At 41.2% G+C, this 24,716-nt stretch overlaps 2 long non-coding RNA genes across 2 annotated transcripts in view; one reads left to right on the top strand and one right to left on the bottom strand.

The window, feature by feature from the left end:
• The window catches only part of LOC145442965 (uncharacterized), a 46,765-nt gene extending 35,864 nt beyond the window's left edge, over positions 1-10,901 (top strand). Inside the window, exons 2-4 of the long non-coding RNA XR_013916219.1 lie at positions 10,243-10,355; positions 10,475-10,558; positions 10,807-10,901. This is a non-coding gene — a long non-coding RNA (uncharacterized LOC145442965). The remainder of the gene's footprint in view (positions 1-10,242; positions 10,356-10,474; positions 10,559-10,806) is intronic.
• On the bottom strand, positions 1,956-3,085 carry LOC145442619 (uncharacterized). Its single transcript, XR_013916098.1, has 3 exons — positions 2,944-3,085; positions 2,733-2,816; positions 1,956-2,069 (listed from the first exon to the last, which is right to left on the bottom strand). It is a non-coding gene; the product is annotated as an uncharacterized LOC145442619 (long non-coding RNA).
• Positions 10,902-24,716: the final 13,815 nt, after the last annotated feature.

The following is a 24,716-nucleotide window of genomic DNA, read 5'->3' as shown; positions in this document are numbered from 1 at the left end:
TATTTCTATTCCAAATCCCGAATCATAAAACTTGTGTTGGTGGACTACTCTAAGTTCTGAATCATCTTCGATTTCAATAGCTTCATCATTAGGCCTCCTATCCCTAAGATCTTCATCTTGATCCAACTTTCGAGCGTAGAGGAGTTTCAAGTTACATTGGATAAGCTGAATGGGGCGTTGCACCTATTGCTGATACTAAATGTAATATTTAATTTTCTTGCCATATCCTGAAGTTTGCATCTAACATGTGTCTAAATCTAAAATATCCTCGGATGATTGCATCCTCTAACCAAAAATGGATGAAGGCATCGGCCTAGATCGATACCTGTACCTTTCCCCCTAATAATTCAATTGAGTCGTTGACTATATAGCAGTGTTCGAATCGTGTCACTACCTTCGAGTCACGAGTCATTTCGAGTCATTGCACATTTTTACTGGAGTCAAGTCAAGTCAATGGATTTTCAAAGGTGACTCGAGTCAATTCAAGTCACTCGATTTTTTGGGGTGACTATATCTGTATTTCAGACAGCCAGCAAATTGCAATGACGTAATAATGCCTCATACTTCGAAAAGGCAACTTGACTTGAAATGTGACTTGACTCGTGACTTGACTTGACTTGACTTGACTCGACTTGACTCGAGTCACCTCCAGAACTCGAGTGACTTGACTTGACTCGAGTCACCTTTGAAAATCGATTGACTTGACTTGACTCGAGTCAAAATGTGCAATGACTCGAAATGACTCGTGACACGAAGGTAGTGAATGGAAAAAGTATGGAAGTATGGAAAGAGCATTCCATACCATACTTGGGAAATTTCCATACCATACCATACCCTACTTCCATACCATACCATACCATACCATGCCCTGACTACTGCTAGTGACGTAATGCAGTATTACTGTATTTCAAGAACTATTACTATTTCAAGAAATGCAGCTGTAGAGTTCGCTTCAAGATAATAAAAGTCCACCCTATTTCTATATATTGTATGTTGTTGGTTTGAAGAAAAGTAATTTGTTGCTATTTATCACTATCTCAGAGTTCAATATTGCACAAGATAGATGACGGCTGCACGATAAACAAGCTAAATTTTAACTTGAATTTGAGGAGCTCCGCGGGGATCCATGAAGGTCCAGAAGGGGTCCGCGAAGAAAAATAGGGTGAGAATCACTGTAGTAGAGAATTCAATTCAAAGGATCATCGTATATCAACAATCGTATCAAAAAATATGACGTCACCAGCTTGAAATGTCAAATACGAGAGCGTTAAATGTACTATTTTTAGATGGTACACGAACTCTTTTTGACACAGCCTTGGCTAGTGTATTTTGATAAAACTCTTCTCCAAGGCACAATATTCGGGTTCATTTCCATATGAATATACTATTCAATTGTATATTGAAGTTCTGTACCTCCAAAAAGCTGTTCAAATGATTACATTTGAATTTCGACAATTTCAAATCGAAACAAATAAGTTGCATTCATTGAATATTGGTGTGGTTGTGTATCAATGATAGGACAGCTCATTTGAGTGACAGAATCGTCATCTTAAGAGTTAGTTTTATAGACAATCACGAGAGCGTATTTTTGACTTTTCTGAAACTACTTACTTACTTGCGTATATTTAAAGCCAGTCAATTTAACTTCTTCCTCAAGGGGTTTTAGGTTGCTTATGAAAGAAGTACTTCTTCTCCTACTTGAGTAGATTCTTTCGTCGCTACTTTTACTTCTACTTGAGTAACTTTCTTGACTACTTTGACCACCTTGCACTTTACGCCAATGACAACTATATCTTCGGAATAACGCAACATGAGCTGCATCGAATATTAACATTTGACCGGGAAGTCGACTAGTATGACGAAGAAACATATAAATTGCCATTTGCCTTCGATTTGAAGATTCCTTGCGTCTGTCTCACTGTTACATATAAAGCGTCGCTCTCTTAAACAAAGAAGACTTTCAATGATATTTTTATTTTGTCGTCAGCAATCAATAGATTAATTATTTCTAATTCTCTTCTCTAAATTTCTTTCGCCTTTAGACTTTGCTCTTTTACCGTTCAGAAGATCTGTGATTAAATGTTACATAGGGTTACCATACATTCTCAAGAGGGTTTGTCCTCCTTTTGCAGGTTTTTAAAAATGTCCTCCGAGGGCGCCTAAATGTCCTCTTTTTTGGAAATTCGTCCTCCTTAACAGCTTTCACAGATGAGATAATGGAGACATTCGAGTGAAAATGAGCACAAATGACACTAAACGGAAAATTCGTGGTTCGATCGAAAGTGACGACCTTTTTTTAGTCAACATCACTAAAAAGTGTGTAAATCGGGATTTGAACGAAAGTGGTGACTTTTTTTAGTCAACCCACCAAATTTTACAGCAAGATTAGCAAAATCGGATGTTTCCAGTTTTAATCAACTTCTTTTCTAGTTTAGTAGAAGGGTCCTCCTTTCCCGATTCCAACATGTGGTAACCTTAATGTTACAATGTATACCAAAGACGCGTATTTGTTATACATGGGGAACACAATATCTCATCCGGGAATCGCAATATTGCAATAATATGACACGAGTAACAGGGCCTTGATATGTCTTATAATGGTTCGAGATGTGACATTGACACTACACCAAGAAGCGCACGATATGAAAAAAGAATATACCGTCAACATTTACTGCTGAATGCAGTGCAGACAAATGTGAATAATTTAATATCAAAATGCAGGGATCACTCACGCTTCTACAGCAAAGGATAGCATCGGTGTTGGTTGAAATTGCACCAGTAGCCGGGCGGGCAGTCCAAGTCTTGTTGGCAACCCTCTACAATGAAAACGAAATATGTTTTCGGCCATTCTGTACTGTAATATTGAGCAAAGCATCATCGCCACGTTACGCAATGAAATAGCGGACTTTTCCATGCAGTAAATTACTGAAACACGTGACTTACGTCCTCGGACTTCAGCGAGCGTCATCGCCATAATTGCCAACACAATGCAGGTCAGTTTCATCTCGATTATTGATTATTACAGGTTCTGTAAAACCGACAGTAGTACCTTTAATTTTACGTAAACGGGTAGAATATCACGCCGCCATGTGGAAACGTGATATAGTGAATTTTCATAGTACGGTCGGCATTCATGTTGCTACAGTGAGAAGTTTAGCTGTCGATATACCAGCCTCAATCGTAACTAAAGTAGTACAAATGAAGAGAGATTCCTCATTTTTTCTACCATGAATGAGGAATGGGAAGGGAAGTAGATTATTCAGTCTATGAATTATAGGCTTACCATATTTTGGAAATCTAAAAAGAGGACACTTTTTCAGAAATTTGAAGAATTCTCAAAAGTCGGTGAACTTTTCCCACTTTGTGATCGGTTGACTGAAAAAAAAGGTCAACTTTCCCGCTCAGAGCTCAAAATACCGTTTGAGCGTCACTGCTGTGCTAATTTACGGCATATCACTCGCATTTTGCTCTAAATATGACCTAAATTTTCAAAAAAGAGGACAAAATCTCAAAAAAGAGGACAAAAGGGCGTCCTCCGAGGACACTTTGAAAAAAGTCAAAAAAGGGGACAAATCCTCTTAAAAGGGGACGTATGGTAACCCTAATGAATTACATCGTTCGGAACTCACAACCTCATTCTGAGACGCGAGAGAGTACGGTTGCGAATGTGAGCGACAGTAAATCGAGATAAGCAACCGTTGGAAATAACTAGCTCGTACGACTAAGTTACGTTGCATTGTGGCTATTACAGCGTATCAAAAAACCTGTAAGGATTTGGCAAACGGAGACTCTTATTTGTGAATATCAGGAAATCTATAATAATGATTGCTTGAAATCTTATCGATGCCAAATATAGCTTATTCTAATCAATACAAGAGCGTCTTTTATAGCTTAGCAGTTCTAATGGATAACGTTAAATTCGAACCGACACCATGGTATTATTTGGAAACTCGGCTAGTTATCTATAATGCGATAACACCTTCGACATCGCGATGAAACGCGATTACTCATCGCGTAAATCTCATATAGAGTGGCGACTTGTAGATGCCGCAAAGCACTTATTAGCGACAATGTCTTCGTACTTCAGTGCGGGTCACGCCACTGCAGAAGTGAAGATGTCTGTTCCTTTCGACGCCTTTATGGATTCTGAGTTTCCTGTGATTCCAGAGTCGAAAACAAATTCCTATAATCGAGAAAATGCGGACGGAATAATTCTTAGTACAGTTTAGTTACCATCGTGGCGTGCCGGGAGATATTCCATCATCGTTGGAAGTAGTGTGGAACGAGCAGCGACTACAACCGTATATCTATTACTAATCGGCCGATTAAAACCTCGCTTTCAACCACTTTTCAGTTCCAAATGCAGGGCGAAGATACTTAGAATACATCCACGAAACTAAATATCGCGTAATCACACGCGACATAGAGAAAGTTTTACCCTTCATTCATACAGAATAAATACAAGATCTTGATGATTTCGCAATTTATCAATACTTTTTCACGACCATGCTGAAATGGATCAATATACACCCGTTAGCGACGCAAATGCTATTGACGCGAAAAGAAAAACATCACAATCAAACGAAAGGCCAGGCTGAAAAGACCACGTGGAGGGACTCCAAGCCGGCTTACAAAATTATATCTTTTGAGTTAGGTTTGTAAAATGAGTTGTCTTGAAAATTTAATACTTCACAAAATATTCGTGATATGGTTAATATTTTGGATAGTGCTTCAAGGTCCCAGAAAATTGTATCCCAGTCACCAGCTAGAGAACCGCTGCGTTAACAGAAATGCCGATGTGTAGATGTCAGCCGTTGTCAATTGACATGCCCGTCTCTGTTACGAAATCATTGCATCGCGGAGTTCCCGGCATATTCATCTGGATCGTAATATGGTGTTTCCTGCAAAACTTTTCCTGCCATCATTGACGCGAGCATAATAATCATAATGATGATGAGCTATTAATTGAGCATCTCAACATTCAGGCGTATTTTCAACACTTGACGCCGGTAATAATTTGGATGAGAATATAATTTCAAACGCGATGTATTTGGTCGCATATTAATCGAACATCGTATCCATCTACTAGCGCAGGCATTGAAAGTTTGCGAGTAATCACAGTAACTGGCTATACTAGATTGACTAGATTTCGGGGAAGGGTGAACGAAATAAGAACGAAACAACTAAAAAATCGATGAACATGTGTTTGGCATATAGATAATATAAATGATCCGTTATATTGCTTGATATTTCGCTCTTCATACAGCATCATCATAAAATGGGTGGCGAGATAGCATAGTGGTATAGTCCGCAGCTGCAACACCAATGTGTTTCCGGTTTGATTCCGACCGGGGTCGCCTCCAGAATTCCTACCCAAGTGTTATAGGTTTATCTAGGCGCCTCCTCGCCATATTATCCGTGTAAGCGGTGCCATATAAAAAGTCTAGAAGTGGACCGTGCTACAAGTCGGCAGCTACGGAATAAAAATGAAGAAAATTGACCTGGTGTAAATGGCCATAGTAGACGACAAACACCATGAACACCACAAACAAACGTAAAATGGGTTGAAGTGCTATCTCAAAATACATCCCAATAACATCATACACCAGTGGTCGGGAACCTTTTTTGTCCGAAGAGCCATACTGGCCTTATCCCCCCCCCCCCACTTCACCTCCCCAAAGAGCCATGAGCCAGTCTCAGGGAGTATGCTAAGGTCGAAACATCCGCTCAACTCATATATATATATATCATTGGTGATGGCACGCCATTATTGGCTGCAGAGGATCAGTAGGATCAGTAGGCGAATTTTAAATGCGACAGTGATGAAATTGCTATCACGGCGTTTATACCGAACAATATAATTCTTGTGACGTTATTTTTTTAATGATATTGTTCATTTAACATTCCGTTGACACGCAGTTCATACTGAGCAACAGTAATTTGCAGTAAGGTGCTAGACGTGTAGTGAGATGTGTAATATGGTAGAATTTTCTTTGTGACTCTGAAAAATTGTGGTTCCGCTAAAACCTGCAGATCAGCCTAAGTTAAGATTAAGGACAAACGCTTTAAAGTGAAAGTTTGTTATACCCGCATTACAGTAGAGCAGTGGTGGGAAAACTACGATCCGCAACAACATTTTGTGCGACCCTCGGAGGCATCGTGAAACGTAATACAAGTATTGATAAAATGAGCAGCAAGATATTTAATCAACAGAGCGACTTTATTATACTTTTTCTTGATCTATTTTATCATGATAATATTTAGGTTATAATGGTAATATTGCATTTTCTGAATTTATTATTGGCACAATAATCCGACCTCGGGACCTACGCTTTTTTAACGCTTCTTTATTGGTAACTATCCAAGTAAATCAATACCGAAATGTCTTGGTTGTGGTTGGAAATGTCTTGTGATTTAGATTCGTTTCAGAGTAAAATAATTAAGACAACGGTAAATTATGATGATCTCGTCCTCACAGAAGATCGTGAAAAAGGCAAGTTTGACACAGTAAGCCGTTTGCTGAAACGTATTAAAAGGTAACATGCTGGCCAAGAAGCTGTCTGCAGTGTGTGTTCTGAAGGTTGACCGAACCCAGAATAAACATGTCTATAAGCCGATCGTTGCTCACATATTCAAATTTACAACCTATCCCAAGAATCGGCACAACCTACTGTCATCTCTTAATCATAGACGAATTTATCGAGGATGGACAGCTTTTAAAATCTCGATATAGCTTCTGGCACATGTGCGTTATCATCAAATCAACATATATATTGTTGCAATATATATATAGCCTACCGTCTTCATGTCTTCACATAATTTAATAAAAGCCCGCGAGCTGAAGAGTTTACCTACGTTGCGATATAGGCTACATGGTGAAGTACCAGAAAGGATAATGATAAGTGATGCTGCCAATAGAAAAAAATATCATCACTGCCTCAAGACACGTGGTGAAATGAAATATCATGTTTCCGTTTAAGCGTTGCCTGCAATAATTCAATCGAGACTCAAATAGGATATTTATGATGATGAGATGTCAATCAAACATGTTATTCGAATCCACGCTGACATTCAATACGTCGCAAAAGCATGCTAGCATTGCACGGAAAGTCATTTCCATTACTTGGATTAATTCAGAAGAGAGGCGCTATGATGTCGGTTGATGAACAACGATGAATTGTAGTCGAAAGTTCTGAGGTCTTACTTACTCAAAGTGATGAAGGCAATTACGCATCACCGACGATACGTTTTCTGTAGTATCCAAGGATAAATATACGCGTCACTTTATTAACGCTCGAATCCACATGCAAAAAACTGAACCTAGGTCGCCAGACCAAATTGTTGTATGTACAATGTCGGGGAGATGTCGTACCGATGGATCAAAAATTGCAAAATGATCTCTGGCGCTAAAATCTTCATCCGAGAATACCAGATCTTTTGCTGCCTCTATACTTTGATACAACCTCTACCTATCGCAAACATTTACATGAATATCCATCTTTTCAAAAATATTCATAAACGTTTAAAATTTGTTGCTCGAACGTATCATCTGTCGCCACCTGGTTGGTCCAATGGCACACGACCATGGGACCTATGAGACATACGCTCTAAACTCAAATTTTTCATCTTGTTTTGTTATGTACTCTAATCTAAAGATACAGCAGGCCGATGAATAATGTTTTGCCGCCACCTTCAAAAATAAAATAGATTATATCAACTCAAATGTTGGCATAAACTCACGTTTCAATTTACGCCTAAACTTACAAAATTATTGCCACATACATATTTCCCGCAAATCAACATTCTGACTTTCAAATACCTCGTTGGAGCGATAAAACATCACAGGTGCACAAGGTAACTATGATTTACAGCCTCTATATAGGTAAGCGTACGAATGATCCTCTAAATATTGCAGATAAAATTGTCAGGAGGATGGGGTTCCGATGTCGAACACCAATCCCTCCGGTTTCTGCCACTGCACACGACGTAAGTCATAACAACAGTCAAAATTACACTATACGGATCTAGTCTAATTACCTGCGACCAATGATGGCCAAGACCGCCGTATCATCATTCGTTTATGAACCGTTCACCCCCCCCCCTCGACCTATAGTCTCCTAGCTATTTACACTGGGTATTATAAAACGTTTAATGCTTGCGATAGTATATGAATTAGGGCGGGACATGGACCGGAACTGGATTGGAAATCTGGCCGGATTTTCTCATTTTTGACCGGAGCCGGTTCGGAGCATCTTCAGTACCGTTCTGTTACGGCTGGAGCCGGATGAGTACTTTTTATCTAGATTAAGATAGCCTTACACTGTTCCACCCTCGAATCAATAGTTAAGTAAAACGCCCATGGAAATAAACCACATGCTAAGTCCAAGTTAGCATTATTACTTCAGATAAGGGCGGGCTTGATTATCGAGTTATTAATTTTCTGTTTATTTTGTTTCAATCAATATTCAGTACCATCCTGTGAGTAGATAATAATCATGGGAGTTTTTCGGACCGGATCACGGTCATTTCTAGAATCCGGCCTAGGAGTCGGACCAGAACTTTAAAAACAGGATGGGAGTAGGACCAGAAAATTTGCCGATCCGCTCCGCACTAATATGAATACGATCTTCGATGGATATGCGAGCAAAAGTAGCAAGTTTGAAATTATGCTCTCCTTATTACGAGTAGAAAATACGCTGGAATGTAAAGATGATCAATTAAGAGCTCATCATCATTAAAATTATCATGGTCGCGTATATGATGGCAGAAACTAGTTTTGCAGAAAACACCATATTACGCTCCGGATGAATATGTCGGTGACTCCACGATGAAATGATTTCGCAATAGCCTTCGTCAATCGACAACGTCCGACATCTGCGCAACCACACTTCTGCTAACGTAGTGGTTCCTATGCAGTTGGTGTCTGCGAGACAGTTTTCAGGGACCTCGAAGCAGTACCTAAAATATCACACTATTCCGAAGGAACGATTTTGTTGACATAAAAATCTTCAAGACAACATATTTACCAAAACAAACTCAAATGATATATTTTAGTGAGCTGGCTTGGAGTCCCTCCGCGCAGTCGTTTCAGCCTATGGCATTTCGTTTGATTGTGATGGTTTATGCTTAGTGTCTATAGCATTTACGATGTTAACGACTGCACAGTGGTTCCGTTTTAGTGAATGATAGGTCCCGCATTGTCGAGAAAGAATAAGAATAAATTGCGAAAATATCGATCAAGATCTTGTATATATTAAGTGTAAATCAAGGGAAAACTTTTTGTATGTCATGTGTACTCAACCGATATTTAGTGTCTAAAGTAACTTCGCCCTTGGCGCAGGAAAATGGTTAAAAGTGAGGGTTGGATCGGCCTGGCGAGTAACAAGAACGAACGTGCTAGCGGCTCGTTTCACACTACATCCAACGATGATGGAATATATCGGTACACGTCACAGTATTTTCAACTCCACCGTACTACGAATTACTTCCTCTGCCTTTTTTCGCTTATTGGGATTTGTGATCAACTCCGACATCACAGGAAACTCTGAATTCATAAAGGCGTCGAAAAGAACGGACATCTTTACTTCTCTATTGGCGCTAGCCGCACTCAAGTGCGAATACATCGCCGCTAAGGAGTGTTTATGATTACATCGAGCAGTCGCAACGCTTTATGAGATATCCGCGATATTTTTCTACTCGTATTTTATCGCTATGTCGTTGTCACTTTCGCATTATAGATAACTACCGGATCAGTTATCTAATCGCATGGCCGAGTTTCGAAACAATTATACCTGTTTACGTAAAATTAAAGGTATTATACTGTCGTTTTTACAGAACATGTAATAATCAATCAGAAATCATGCGCCGTAATAATGCACCGTAATCGCCGCCATGCAACACGATTCGATCGTACGAGCTAGTTATTTCCAAAGATTGCTAATCTCGATTTTCTGCAGCTTACAGTCGCAGCCGTACTCTCTCGCGTCTCAAAATGAGGCTGTGAATTCCAAATGATGTATTTCACGGACTAAATAATCTGCCTCCCACCCCATTCATCATAGCCGGTCGAAGAAATAAGGAATCTCTCTTTATTTGCACCACTTTAGTTACGATTGAGGCTGATATATAACGTTAGAGCATGAATCGCGAGCGTAGGGTAGGCTACTTGATATCATATGGAAGTTCTCGATATCACGTTTACACGTGCGACGTGATATTGTACCCGTTTACGTAAAATTAAAGGTACTATAGCGTACTGTCGTTTTTACAGAACCTGTAATAACCAATAAGCAAGATGAAACTAACCTGCATTGTATTAGCAATTATGGCAATGACTCTCGCTGAAGTCCGAGGACGTAAGTCATGTGTATCAGTATTTTACTGCATAGAAAAGTCCGTTATTCGATTGCGTAACGCAACTATGCTCAATATTAGGGTACAGAATCGCCGAAAATATGTATCTTCTTCATTGTAGAGGGTTGCCAACAAGACTTGGACTGCCCGCCCGGCTACTGGTGCAACTTCAACCAACACCGATGCTATCCTTTGCTGTAGAAGAGTGAGTGATCCCTGCATTCATTCATCATATTTGTTTCATCGTATTTGTCTGCTCTGCATTCCGCAGTAAATGTCAATGGTATAATTGTTTTTCATATTGCGCGCTTCTTGGTGTCGTGTAAATCCCACACCACGAACGATTATATAAGACATACGAACGCCTTGTTACTTCTGTCATATTATTGCAATAGTGTGTTTCTCATGTAAAACAAATACGCGTCTTTCGTACATTGTAAAATTTATTCACAGATCTTCGGAACGGCGAAAGAGCAAAGTCTAAAGGCGAAAGAAAGAAATTAATCTATTGCTTGCTGACGACAAAATAAAAACATCATTGGAAATCATCTTTGTTTAAGAGAGCGACGATAAATGTCACAGCGAGGCCGACGCAAGGGATCTTTAAATCGAAGGAAGTTGGAGATTTTATGAACCTTCGTCGTATTAGTCTACTTCTCCACCAAATGTCAATTTTGGATGCAGCTTATGAGTATTTATTTCGAAGATAGTTGTCGTTGGCGCAGCGCAGTCCATTGTTTGAATTCGTATCGATACCTGTAAAACTAGAACTTTGTGAAATCTATCTCTTGAAATCCGTGCAGATATACGTTGAACAAATTGCTTGAATAATGTGGAGAGCGCTGTTGATTACGCACGGCGTGAGTTAATATGCAGATAGACCAGTGGTCGGGAACCTTTTTCGACCGAAGAGCCATATTGTTCCAATATTTTCAATTGTAAGTCCTAAAGAGCCATACATGTCAACTAACTGTTGCCTCACAATTGAAATACCGTGACGTATTGGTATCTGTCCAGTGTCCATAGGCGCCGACTTTTATTTTTGCTTGGGGTGGCGGCAGTCGCGTAGCCGCGGCACGTAGACGCGGCACTCCAATGTAAATGAGTGCCGATTTAGCAAGCGTCGAACCCTGTCTGCTTCGCTGAATCTGCTCATGGACTCGCTAACCTTGCGTATCAGTCTTGTATTTCAACAGAATCAAGCAATCCAAATCGAATATTAAACAATGTAATCTTCGGAATTGCTTTAAGAATACCAACCAGCTGATACAAGAGAGTGAGTGTTTCGCAATAGTGCTCGCTCGTCCGTTGCTCGGTGGAATGGAGGACGATGCAACGGCAACGAGGAAAATATAAAGGAATAGGAAAGTAGAGCAGTAATAATCAAATAATCAGGATTACAATCAGACAATTAAAATGAGTAGAAAAGCGAGATAGAAATAAAGGACAGTTCAATTGGAAACTGATTCCTCTAAAAACATCAAATATGGAACAAATAAACATGCGCAATCGCAAACAGGGGGTGACGAAAGCCCCTTCCTTTGAAACGCGAAACCCCGTCTTTTTGAAATGACCATTCTGACGCTAACATTCAGTTGCAATTCAACAAGTCGTATTATCAGTGTTACGCGGGCCAATCAGCGAGATTCGTCTCACGACGATCGCGAAATTATGTCATTTGATTGCCACGCGCTCGGCATTCGTCGCTGGACTGAGCAGTAACACGGCACGACAATTCTAGAACACGAAAGACAGACAAGAATTATGATTAAAAACGCGCGCGGCCAATCAGTAATTATTCCTTACCGCCAACACAATGAGTTTTTACTTAGTATTTAGTAGCTCGCATTGCGACAATTGGTTGCTATTTAAAACATCGATTTTGACTGCATTGCATCATTTCCCGATTTACGTTCGCAAAGCATAATTGGATTAATAATATGGGCACTTGGATAAATTCCAACTAGCAGGCACACACAATTATACACTGCTCACCTTTGCGCTCCAAGAATATTTATCACAAAAATGGTCCACAAAATACTTCAAACGCAGCTTGCGGCCCTCATCAATGCAAATAATGCACCCTAATTTGTAAAAGGTGAACGTATATTTGATCGTCAAATCGCGATAGTGTTTCAAATCTACGTTTCTAACGATGAGATCGAATTTGTACATCTAATAAGGATCGTTAGTTTGCTGAAATCAGCCTCAGTACGCTGTGCGAAATACATAGTAGTGATCAATTTTATTGGAGTGTACGTGTACAATCGACCGTCAAGGTTGCGCTGATAACGAAATTGCGAACTTTCCGCAAACCTGCAATAATTACAATTACAGGGTGTGCTAGTATTACCTTAATACCCAGAATCGGCAATGGCAACTAGCACAATTTGTTCAGACGCGGGCATAAGTTTTTATCAAGAAGATTGTGTAACAGTAAGTGCGTGTCGTGCTGGAGCAGTAGGTAGCTGAACGACTTGCTTGTAGCTTGCTGTCTTAGGCGTTGATTCCTTAACTCACACGAGTTCACTCGGTCGGATGTATTGCAGAGAAAGGTACGTCAGGCGCTGAGGTGAATCTCAGATCTCAAGGACCGTCACGGAGAAAATGTGGGTTTATATACCCGAAAATGCGTAACAATGAATGTGATTGTAATGCTTTAGCCAATGAGAACGGGTTGGTAAAGTTCTAGTGACAGGAAAAAGGCAGTACTCTAGCTAAGACTATGTTTGGCGTAACAATGCATACGAAGCTTGCGCAACACTAGAGAGATAGTAGAGTTCTAATAGTTGTCATGATATAGTAAAATCCTGGTACTAGCACGGTATATTTCCTTCATAACAGATGCCTGGCGTTAACTAAGGACATTGGATTAAAAGGACCAGCGGTCTGCTACAATACATAAACACAAACAATATTACACTCAGAGATTGTTACTGTTTGGCGAAAGTGTATCTGCGGACGGTAGCAAGCCTACATGCGGACGCGCTTAACCTTGCCTCCAGCGCCCCCCACGGGGCGCTGGCGATTTTGAAGGGGGCGGAAACGCCCAGGGGGCGATATGGGGGGCGCTGGGCTCAGGGGGCGGTATGGGGGGCGCTGGAGAAAAATGGCTTCGCAGTAGATGATGTGGTGGTGGTACATATCCTTAATGAGTATTCAGAGCAAACTAACACCGAAAACTTCGTTATATATGGCCTACAAAAGACATATAGGTGTAATTATCCATGGGCGCCTAAATGACTGCCACCGAATGTTTCTGTCTTGGAAATCTGAACCTCAGAATAATAATTACATCTGGCAGGGAAAAATTATATGCCAGTGAAGAAATACCAATTTGAAATCGTGTGCGTCTTTTAGCTTAGTGCGATTGGGCGACAGGAATATCTAAAACTAGATATTCCTGTTGGGCGATATGTCTGTGGGGCGATTCTATATTTTTTGATATAGCAGACAGGAGGGCACGAAATGACATCATGCAACGAAGTCATACCAACGGGTTCGCCCGCCCGAATATGTTTAATTATTAGTTACGGGCCCTACAGTTTCCAAGACACCTCACAATGTTCGCTCTACGTTTTGACGAGTCTGCGCACACTCAACAACTCACTGCGCAGACCCTTGGACAACAGTGAGTAACGACTAAAAAATGGTCATAACTTCGGATTTGTTGTGCGCAACGTAGATTTTCTGTGCGCAGAGACCGTGTCAGCACTGCGCACGTGCGCAGTGTGGTGTATCAGTCCTTTTTGACCACTAGTGGGTGTTTATACTTATTGCTCCTGATTACCTTCACGTCGGGACTATTCATTTCATTCGTACTAGTTGGGTGTGGCGTCGCTTCTGTTAGTTGTACCTACGTTAAGTCGGTATTATTGCCATGTTGTATTCAGATACACTAGCTTACTTTTATGTTAATAAAAGCCTAGGAACCGATCGTATTGAGTTCTATCGAAGGGTACAACAATTTTACTACCCTTCACTCTATCCGTTCGCTTCTGTGTACTTCTACTAATTCGTGTCCGCACGACAGATTTTTCAATTTCAGTAGGAGAAGTATGATGGGGGAATCGGTTCCAGATTGGATGCTCCAAGGAGGCTCCGTGTTGCTGAGGAACTTCGGAAGGAGAAGCAAAAGTGATCCGCTCGGAATCGAAGTCGATTTTCTCGAAGCTAACTCCAAATATGCCTTGATCCGACATCCATCTGGAGTGGAATCGACCGTCTTAGTCAAGGACCTCGCACCTTATCCGCCTACTACTGAGCCCTACCCAGTCGATGATGGGGCTGCCGAACCGGACCGTGCAGTGGCCGACGATTCGTCTCTGGTTGAACCTACGGTTGACGTTAGCAACAAAGAAGATTCTTCAGAAACTCCGCAAGAAGTTGTCGCTGATCCTCCGCCCTTGAGAAGATCAAATAGAATCAAACGCGCGCCTGAACGATATGGACAATAGGGTTGTCCAAAATTTGAGAAATTTCGAAAATGCTGCGTTGTAATGTCTTATTCTATAGATTATTGATTAAAAACATCAACAAGCCTGAAAGAAGCTCTCAGGAACGTCGTTAAGATTTCTTACAAAGCGTTTGAAAGTAGCCGTCTGCATGTGGGCGGGGAATCGATGAAGTGGGCGGGCAATCACGAACCTAGAATTTTGATTGGTTGGAACCTGTAATAATAAGCTACTGATTGGCTGAAATACTGATTTTGTGATCATTGCTGGTCACGATTTCGTTCTACTCTGTTGTGTTGGTTTGCAGCCATTTCTGTTCGTGGCATTGGCGATATGGTAAATTGACGTTGTTAATGCTGCCATCGACAACAGCATAACGATCCAGTAATATATTTTCTACCTGAACACTGTGTATAACAGTTTTGTTACTTCTTGCACAGGAGCTTGGCCAATTAAGATAAGAATGAACTAGATGCATGCATCGTGCTACCTTCGAGCCTTCTAAAACATACCCGTTGACAACGACTGTAACTCATAAATTGCAAACCAGTAGTCAATTTCTCCTTATGGCTTGTTATGGTAAGTCGACGTCTCTCTCTAAAACGAACGCATATTACACTTTTTATTCAAGATTTAACAAAGGCAAAAATGCTATTTACAAAAGGCATCATTAAAAAGTATATCGCAGGGTCAGTGTTGCAGATCACTGGCCTTTGATAAGAGTAGACTTCCTGCTGTCTCCAAAAATCTTCCTATGCTGTTCCACAGCTTGAAGCAAACTGTCTCTTTGCTGTTCATTGTCAGTCAAGATTGCAGCATAGTCTGTGCTTAGCTTGACACCTCTTTCTGCGGCATCATTAACGACTTTGACAGAACTAACGTAGCAATTCATTTTATTGAATGAATCTGAAAAGTGCCAATCATCAACCGGTTGACGCAGCCAATCCCCAGAGCATTCAAAAACTTCAAATATGTACCACGACTGGGGCCCAATAAGGTCAGACAACGTACTGTCCTTGTTGATCTGTATAGTTGCATTCAATGAGGGTGGGCCCCTTCTGAAACTGGAAGTTCGCTCTACTTGCAGGAGCGCCTTTGCCATATTTTCCCGGGTTTCCTTGCTTTCCGTCGGTGAAAACAAGGCGTATACAGCGGTTTCCTCAACAATATACCAGTCGTGCTTCAAAAGCTTTCGTGAAGCAGCTGTGGAAACTTGCTCATCATATTCCTTATAACTCAACATGTGCTGAACGAATCTCAAGTCATTACCAGCTGCATCACGACCAATGCTTGAATCCACCCACGCAGGGATATAAAAGAGAACCAAAAATAAATTGAAGCGGCGCAGCAGTTCAACTTCTTCAGATTTGTAATCTAATTGGTCGGCCCACATGAACATCTTTTGAGCATACAGAATTGTACCCATCCATCTCGCATGGTGTGCTGCACCAGGTTTGTGATGACGTATATCTTCATCTGCACCGAGAAGAGCAAGAGCATTAGTCACACATTGCTTGTAGTCATCCCGTGTGAAAAAATCTTTTCTGTTCAACAGTAGCTTGAACTTATCAACTATCATTGCAGCTCGTTCAGCAAAACATAGAGGAATAGTCAGAGTCTTGAATTGCTGTTCCCTGTCAAGACTGCTCCAGTGCTCCAGTTCCTTTTAAGGTGGGCAAACCATGCATTCTCTGGTCCAGTTGTGGCCTTTCCAAATAAAGATTTCCAAACGTCTTTCACTACCAGCTCATACACATGGTGCCGACATGCATGGTAGAACACCTTCCTTCCTAGAAGGTCTTCAAGAATCTTTGCTGCACCCTTCTTCCAGCCGCTGTTGCTTGCTGTAGTGTCAAAAACCAAAGCTGTTACAGCATCTTTTATATTCCAACTTTCAATTATGTTGAAAGTGGTTTCTGCTTGCGTCTGACCTGCAGCATTTTGCATCTTTTGAATGCCAAGTAGTTTTCCTTCTGAGTATTGAGGATGACAAGATAGGACAATTGACAGAGCCTCATACCGATTTCCTAATCTATCCTCTGTGAGCTTTCCATCCCAATGAATAGCAACATGTTGAGGTTTATTTTCTGCAAATTTTTCTGAAATATCCTTGGAAATTTCAAGACGATTTGTTTCCCTGGCTCTCTTTGTCGAAGATCTTGACAGAGAGAACATTGCTATGTCACCGCCACAAGCCGTAATAAATGCTCCGATCAGCATTGTTGCCTTGTTGTCTGTTAGTTGCAATCGATCCAGAGCTTGGGACACATGGGTATTATTCATAATATTTTTAGGTGCCATCAGCTTAATGGCTGTCGAGGTGCCAAGACCAACATCAGCATCATAATCAGAACTTGAACTCAAACTATCACCCTCTTTTGAAGATGAAGAAGATGCTAAAACAACATAGTCATCACTTGAGTCATGTTGAATGTTTTTAACAGTTCTATCCGCCATGGTTGCTGTTTTCTTTTCGATGTCTTTAGCGAGAATCTTGTCTCTTCCAACATTATGCATTTGCGAGATTGCTGTTAATCTTCATAGAATGCAATGTCTTCGAGCTTTCTATCATGTGATAGATAAATGTCATTTTGTATTATTGCTATCGCATCTGTACTTCCAATATCCCACAACTTGTCCAAATCTTCCGTGAATTTTTTCCTCTTACCCTTGGGATCACTTTCCCGTTTCATGGTCGCCTTCAGAAAAATATATTTTTTGTTCAGTTTTTCAAGTAATTTCACCGCATTTCCTTCAAGTATTGTGGCAATTCTCGCCATTTGCCACACTGTCATGACATCATGAACCACCACATTACATAGCTCACGAGTAGGGGTTGACTGAGGGCAATGGTCTTTCAGATGCAGAAAGTAACTCATTACTTCTCGCAAGGTTGGTAATCTCGAGCCACAGATGTAATCGCAAGCATATCCGACCAAGTAATGCTCAGATCGAGATCTTGTTCTTCTCTGTGGCAAGTGCACAGTCTTCCGCCGTTTTGCCTCTGCCATGACAGTAATATTTTTGCCTTCTATCATAAATTACAGCTACGCCTAAAACATTTAAGTAACAAGTGTTACATTACGACTATTAACTCACCAACCCACAATGCCCTTGTACATAACCACAACCACTACTAACAAAATCGACCTCATCAGAACAGAAAATGCTGCTGCAACTAAAACATTGAGCAAGGAACAAGTGTTGCATTACAACTATTGATGCATCAACCCACAATGCGCTTTACAAATTCCCGTCTCTACTAACAGACTCGACCTCCGCAAAACAGAAACTACTGCTACAACTGATACATTCGAAGAACCACTGTTACATTACTACTATTGACTCATCAAACCACAACACGCTTTTACAGTATTACAGCCGTCACCAACAGACTCAGCAGCAGCAAAACCTACTCCTTCTGTCAAACACGGTGAAGCACCCAAATCAGAGCTGACAGCCGCCATCATCATTGAAGCATAACCGATTACCCAATCAAGAATCGTGGTTTCGTCATTGCCCGCCTAGTTGCAATTTCGCCGTCGGTGGCCCGCCCACTCTTTGGCAGCTACTTTCAAACGCTTTGTAAGAAATCTTAACGACGTTCCTGAGAGCTTCTTTCAGGCTTGTTGATGTTTTTAATCAATAATCTATAGAATAAGACATTACAACGCAGCATTTTCGAAATTTTTCAAATTTTGGACAACCCTAATGGACAATCCTATGAATAATTACTTTGCTTTAGTGGGGGAGATTGTGGTGTATCAGTCCCTTTTGACCACTAGTGGGTGTTTATACTTATTGCTCCTGATTACCTTCACGTTGGGACTATTCATTTCATTCGTACTAGTTGGGTGTGGCGTCGCTTCTGTTAGTTTTACCTACGTTAACTCGGTATTATTGCCATGTTGTATTCAGATACACTAGCTTACTTTTATGTTAATAAAAGCATAGGAACCGATCGTATTGAGTTCTATCGAAGGGTACAACACGCAGCTTAGAGGGAACATTGCACCTCACTCAGCTCTACCGGTAAATCTGGTAACGTGAGCAGAGATGACAAGAAATTGATAGCAATATATATATATATGCAATTCCCGATCTTACTGACCGATTTTATCATGAATTATCGAAAGTTTTCGCGCTTCGCACTGGCTCGCTAAACAGTACAGCTGATTTCGTGGCAAAAGCGAATAACGTGATGGGGGGCGGTCGGTTTATCACCCTATGGGAGCCTAAGACCCAAGTTTTTTCGGGGGGCCTGACGAAGTGCCGTTTCGTTCTTGCCAACGGGTGTGCGTCCGAAGATGTATAATTATTATTGAGGGGTCCTACCTTTTCAATCACACATCACTCAGCTCTACCGGTAAATCTGTTTACGTGAGCAGAGAGAGGATAAAAATTGATATCAATATACATGGAATTCCCGATCATATTGACCAATTCAATCATTAATTATTGAAATTTTTCGCGCTTCGCGCGACTAGTCGAGAATAGTTGTCTCAGTAAATGGACACCCAATGTAGATGACTAGTATCAGCAAATAGCGCATAGCCGAAGCGGGGGGGGGTCTGGGAGCGAAACCCCCGGAAGCTTGGTTTATCACCCGACAGGGGGCCCAAGACCAACGTTTTATTGGGGGGATGACGAAGTGCTGTTACCGCCCTGGTAACGAATAAATTGTACCTACGGGCACGCCCGAATATGTTTAATTATTAATTATGTGCCCTTTATTTTCCCATACAACAGCTCACTCTGCGCTACCGGTAAATCTGATTACGTGGGCTGAGAGAATAAAAAGTTTATAGCGACTTGTATATGTAATTACCACCTAATCATTCATGCATAATAGAAAATTTTGGTACCTAGGGCGACCATGCCCCACAAACTTTGCTGACCATCGAAATCACGCTACGGGGTTCTTGGGGGCGAAGCCCTCAGAAGTTTGGTTTATCACGCTATGGGTGCGCAAGGCATCGTTTTAGGGGAGTTGACGAAGTGCTGTTACGGCCCTCCTCCCTCTTACTCATTGTCTTTGTTACATTCCTTACAATATGAGGTTGGGGGGCGCTGGAGCACGATAGTGTTTGAAAGGGGGCGCTGGAGGAAAAAAGGTTAAGAACCACTGCGCTAAATCAAACCACTGCCGATAGTGCACATGAGATATCGATGACCCATTTCGCATACAAATGATTGTCACTAATTTGCAGTACGCAGCATCGATAATACGAATCAGTGAATTGGCATTTCAGAAGGACGGGATTTCTAGTTATAGATGCGAAACTACCTGGCTACGCACCTTGGGTTTCAATGCCGACAACGCGCTTGTTAATATCAGCCCGGGACCTACGGCCTACGTAGGCCCCGATCAGCCAGTTGAATTTGATAGTAAAATGGTGCGCTTTTAATTATCCACGTGTTATTGCAGTAAGAGCAATATGGGCGCATGCCGCGACCTTATCAATAGAAATACATATCCCAAAGGTTTGAAATTCGATCCGCGATATTGTAACGTTCGATAGAGTCCGTCCAGCTATGAAGTTTATGAGATCATAGAAGGTTCCCGTTCAAACTAATCGAATAAATTGTTAATTTACGCTACCGAGAAGCTCGTGTTGCATCAATCTTTGATAACGTAATTCAACGCCGTGCACTGCACAATGCGCAGTAACAAATCAAACACTGACAGTGACACCTAGAGAATACGAGTGTATGAAGAAGACAAGAAGTAGTAGCCTACAGATGACAGCAAACGAGAAAGCGCGCATCTAATCCAGTGTTGCCAATTTAGCGATTTTCGCGATAGATCTAGCGATTTTTCATCCGGTTTAGCGCCAAAAAATATGGGTCTAGCGCCTAGCGATAAATCTAGTGATTTTTGAAATGTATTTAGCGATTATTGAGCGATTTTTACCGAAAATGACTAATAAAGATCAGTTCTGGATGACGACGGAATTGGCTATACCGGCCACCAGAGCGCGGACTCCGATGATAAATTTATAGATTACTAACCTACGGATAAATACGCAACTCTCGGCCGTTACGCATGGGCAAACAGCATATCTCTTCTAGTCGAGTAATCTAAAGTAGCATAATTCGCAGTGCTATATCTGGCGACCTGATTGCTGAAATTTAATATAATTGGTCTTGATCGAAAGGTAGTGTCGCAGTGATTTCGAAAATACAAATTAAAATCTCGTCAGAACAATGGACCAACCCGAAACAGCCCTCAAAGTGTGAAAACCGGCATTGCTCCAACAATGGCACCGGCATGAATGAACATAACAATGACCAATTTCGTACAGCGATTGTTCAGATCAAAGCCGATTTTCAGACTTTAGTTGGCTGTTTTGAGGTCGTTCCATTGTCTTGACAAGAAACTTATTCGTATTGTCGGAACCAATGTGACACTAGCTTCCGTTTAAAACCTGTTTTATTAAATTTCATACCTCGGGTTGGTCATCGGAATATTTTCCTAGGGTCTCTACTTATAGTGGCTGGCAAACCCAGTTCAGGTCGTGTTGTCTCGGGTCAAGTTTAGAGAAGTCAAGCGCATTTCTACGGTATATCGCATCACGTATTCATGGACGCATCGAGCAAGGCACGCTCATATAGTGAGCGGTTATGCCTGTAAACCTGGTTAGTGGTCACGCAGAGCGATTATTGCGCAAAGCGATCTGCTTTATAGAAATGCACTGCACGTTTTGTCCCGCTTAGAGATAACTCTTACGTATTATAAACTAGAAATACGATAAGTTACTTTGGACCTAGACGAGTAAAATATAGCGGAGAATGTATTGATATTATGGTTCAATTTAACACCTTTAGCAAATAATGCAGATTTAGCGCTATATTTTAGCGCTTTTTGTCAATATTTAGCAACATCTAGCGATTTTTAACAACAGAGTAAGCGATTTTCTTGCATCCGGAGTTAGCAACACTGATGTATTCAGTAATTCCTCAACTTGAGAACAGCACATGGGATTCCAACTTGGAACTTCCAAGTCTGACATCGCAACAATTGTTTGCTCATTATAACGACGTTTGAGCTGTATTGTTGCATTTTCCGATAAAAGTTGGCTTAGGAAAGCTTTGTTAAAGTAATGAATATGCGCACTTTGCGCAGGAATGAATTTCAATTCGCAGGCATACACAAACACACTGTCCTATCTCGCGCTCCAAGCCTCCAATGAAATAGACTAACACGGAGCTAACTAGAGAATTATTTTGTAAACGAATATCGGCGCAAATACAATTCAATTAGAAGAGAACGTGAATTCGCTCCTCTGGTCGAGAGATAAGATGGTGCTTCTCAGCGCAAGCGATATATGCACTAGTTCGTCCTCGCCATCGAAGTTGCGTATTCAATTGTTTGTTTGTTTTATGGTATTCATGGTGTTTGTCGACCAACCACTATGGCCATGTAACCAGGCCGATATTTTCATTATTTCCCGTAACTGACGACTTATAGCACGGCCCACCTCTAAGCTTTCTGTGAGACACCGCTTACGTGGATGAGGTGGCGAGAAGGAGTCTAGGTAAACCTCCCAACACTTAGGTATCGGAATTCTGAAGTCGACCTCGGTCGGACTCGAACCCGCACCCATTGGTATTGCAGCCGCGGATTATACCACTGCGCTATCTCGCGCGCGTATCGGTTATTGTTTAATAATTGGCATTTAGGCGCTATCACGGACTCACTAATTTACAGCGCTGATGATTTAAAATCGCAGACGGTGGGCATTTAATCTAATTGTATGGGGTGGCCGCTACCCCATAAATGTGTCATGGCCATGTGTCATGCCACCCCGCCACCCCTTAACTCGGCACATATGTGTATCACTAATATATGGGATTCGTACTGTTCGCCATATTTTTCTGCCTACATGGGTAGGTGGAGCGAAAACATGGTCACTACAGCAGTACATACCAACCGTGTAATACGTCAGTGATATGGGGTTAGGGAAGGCAATTGAGGCAGAGCCTGAGACTTCTTCAGAGCCGAGTAAAGGAAAATTGTAACCCTTCAATGGTTGTTGGTATCTTTTATCGATGTTTAAGAATGACTAGATTTTAAACTTTCTTAATCCCAAAATCACGGAATTTTCATATTTATTGTTCGAAAATAAAGCGCGAAAGGAGACCTAAGGTTCAGATGAGGCACAGACGGGCCACGTCTCACCTGTGACAGCGCACGCAACTCATCGTAAATAGCTTAGAATTTATGATCATGGATTTGAATCAAATGTAATTGTGCGTTGATTCTGAAAATCCAAGTATTGATCAGTTTCTGAAATATTCGGCGTAACATAATGTTGCGTCACACACCTATAATTTTACGGCGGTGCTAGAAAGCTACTAACCAACCCAAAAAATGGAACGCTATGACGTTGTTGTTAATTTGAATTTGTAATTGTGAATGTCAATTCCACGGCATTTTATTTCTCGGCGTAGATAAGGACGACAATGTGTATTTGAAAACTACATTGTCCTAGAAGTGTCGCCATGTCTGCTATTCTCTTTCGTCAATCAAGATATAGAGCAATCCAAAATTTCTAGACGCGCGATGTTGGTTAGATCGAATTCGTGGGTGGTGTTGGTCGACGGTGCGAGAGCAGCATAAATTTTGAGATTTTCAAAAGAGGGCGGCACGATCCCCTATCCCAGGATACTCCACTCTCTTGACCTCTAAAAGTCACGACTATGCTGCCACGAGAATAGTTATTCTCGCCGTCATGAGAATTGATATATGACAATATTGATAAATTAAGTGCATCATTAAAAATTTCTCGAAGGGCCATATCTTATACCAGGGGCGGGCAACATATGGTCTGCGGGCTGGATCCGGCCCGCAGAGAGTTTCTACCGTGAAAGTGAAATTCGAACCTGAAAGTACAATTGAATGGTATATTCATATTGAAATGAACCCGGAATTTTCGGCTGACACTCGTCAGCAACCAGTAGAGAATTGTAAAGAACATTGTATATCAACAATCGTAGAAAACGTGCATCGCGCTCGGTGAAAGCTCGCTCATGAGTCATCCGCTCAAGCTTAATGCTGAGCGATCAAAGGCCAGAAACTATGCCATTGCCAAACATTTGTTTGATGATCCCGCTCGTGCAAAGCTTCATCGATTTCGCGTCATCGGAAGGGGCCGCTCACACTTTCATCAATGTGCCTTGGAGTCGTCCTTTATCGAAATACATCAGCTCAAGCTTTGTTCCATTCCAAGCTGGTGAAGTCATATTTTGGGATACGATTGTTGATATACAATGTTCTTTTCAACTCTCTACTAGTTGCTGATGATTACCCCTGACGAGTGTCAGCCTAAAATATTCAAGTACATTTCAATATGAATATACTATTGAATTGTATATTGAAGTTCTGTACCTCCAAGAAGCTCTTAAATCTGAAAGTAGTGACAAATTTTATGCGTCACAGAATGATACCAAGTTTGCCAACCTGGGAAAGATGGACATGAAACTACTTGCTATGTTTGGGTGTACCTGTACAATGTACATATATTTTCGACCGTGAAAATTTAACGAGACAAGGCTACGTTATAATATAACTGATGTTAACGTGCAGTCTTTACTAAGAGTTTCTACCTACATACTTACAAGCAGCCAGCGTCCAAAGAACTTGTTGACATCTCTGACCGGCTACAGATGTCCGATTGACTTCAACGGATACTGTTAATGAATTCAATGAATAGGCTGCTGTTTTGATGTCTATGCTTTAAACCTAATGTTTACATTAAATACGATTTATTTCTTATATAGGTGGATCAATACGCGATTAATGTATATATATTCTGTAATCCGGCCCGCCAAGTGCTTCATTCTCCCATATCCGGCACGCCGACCGAAGAAGTCGCCCGCCCCTGTCCTATACCCAAGAAAGCCATA

The sequence above is a fragment of the Botryllus schlosseri genome, chromosome 7, assembly GCF_051294905.1.
Source record: "Botryllus schlosseri isolate E-star chromosome 7, Bs_hap1, whole genome shotgun sequence".
In the NCBI taxonomy this organism is placed as follows: Eukaryota; Metazoa; Chordata; class Ascidiacea; order Stolidobranchia; family Styelidae; genus Botryllus; species Botryllus schlosseri.
Note: the sequence above shows the minus strand (reverse complement) of the source record. Positions and strands in the feature narration are given on the sequence as shown.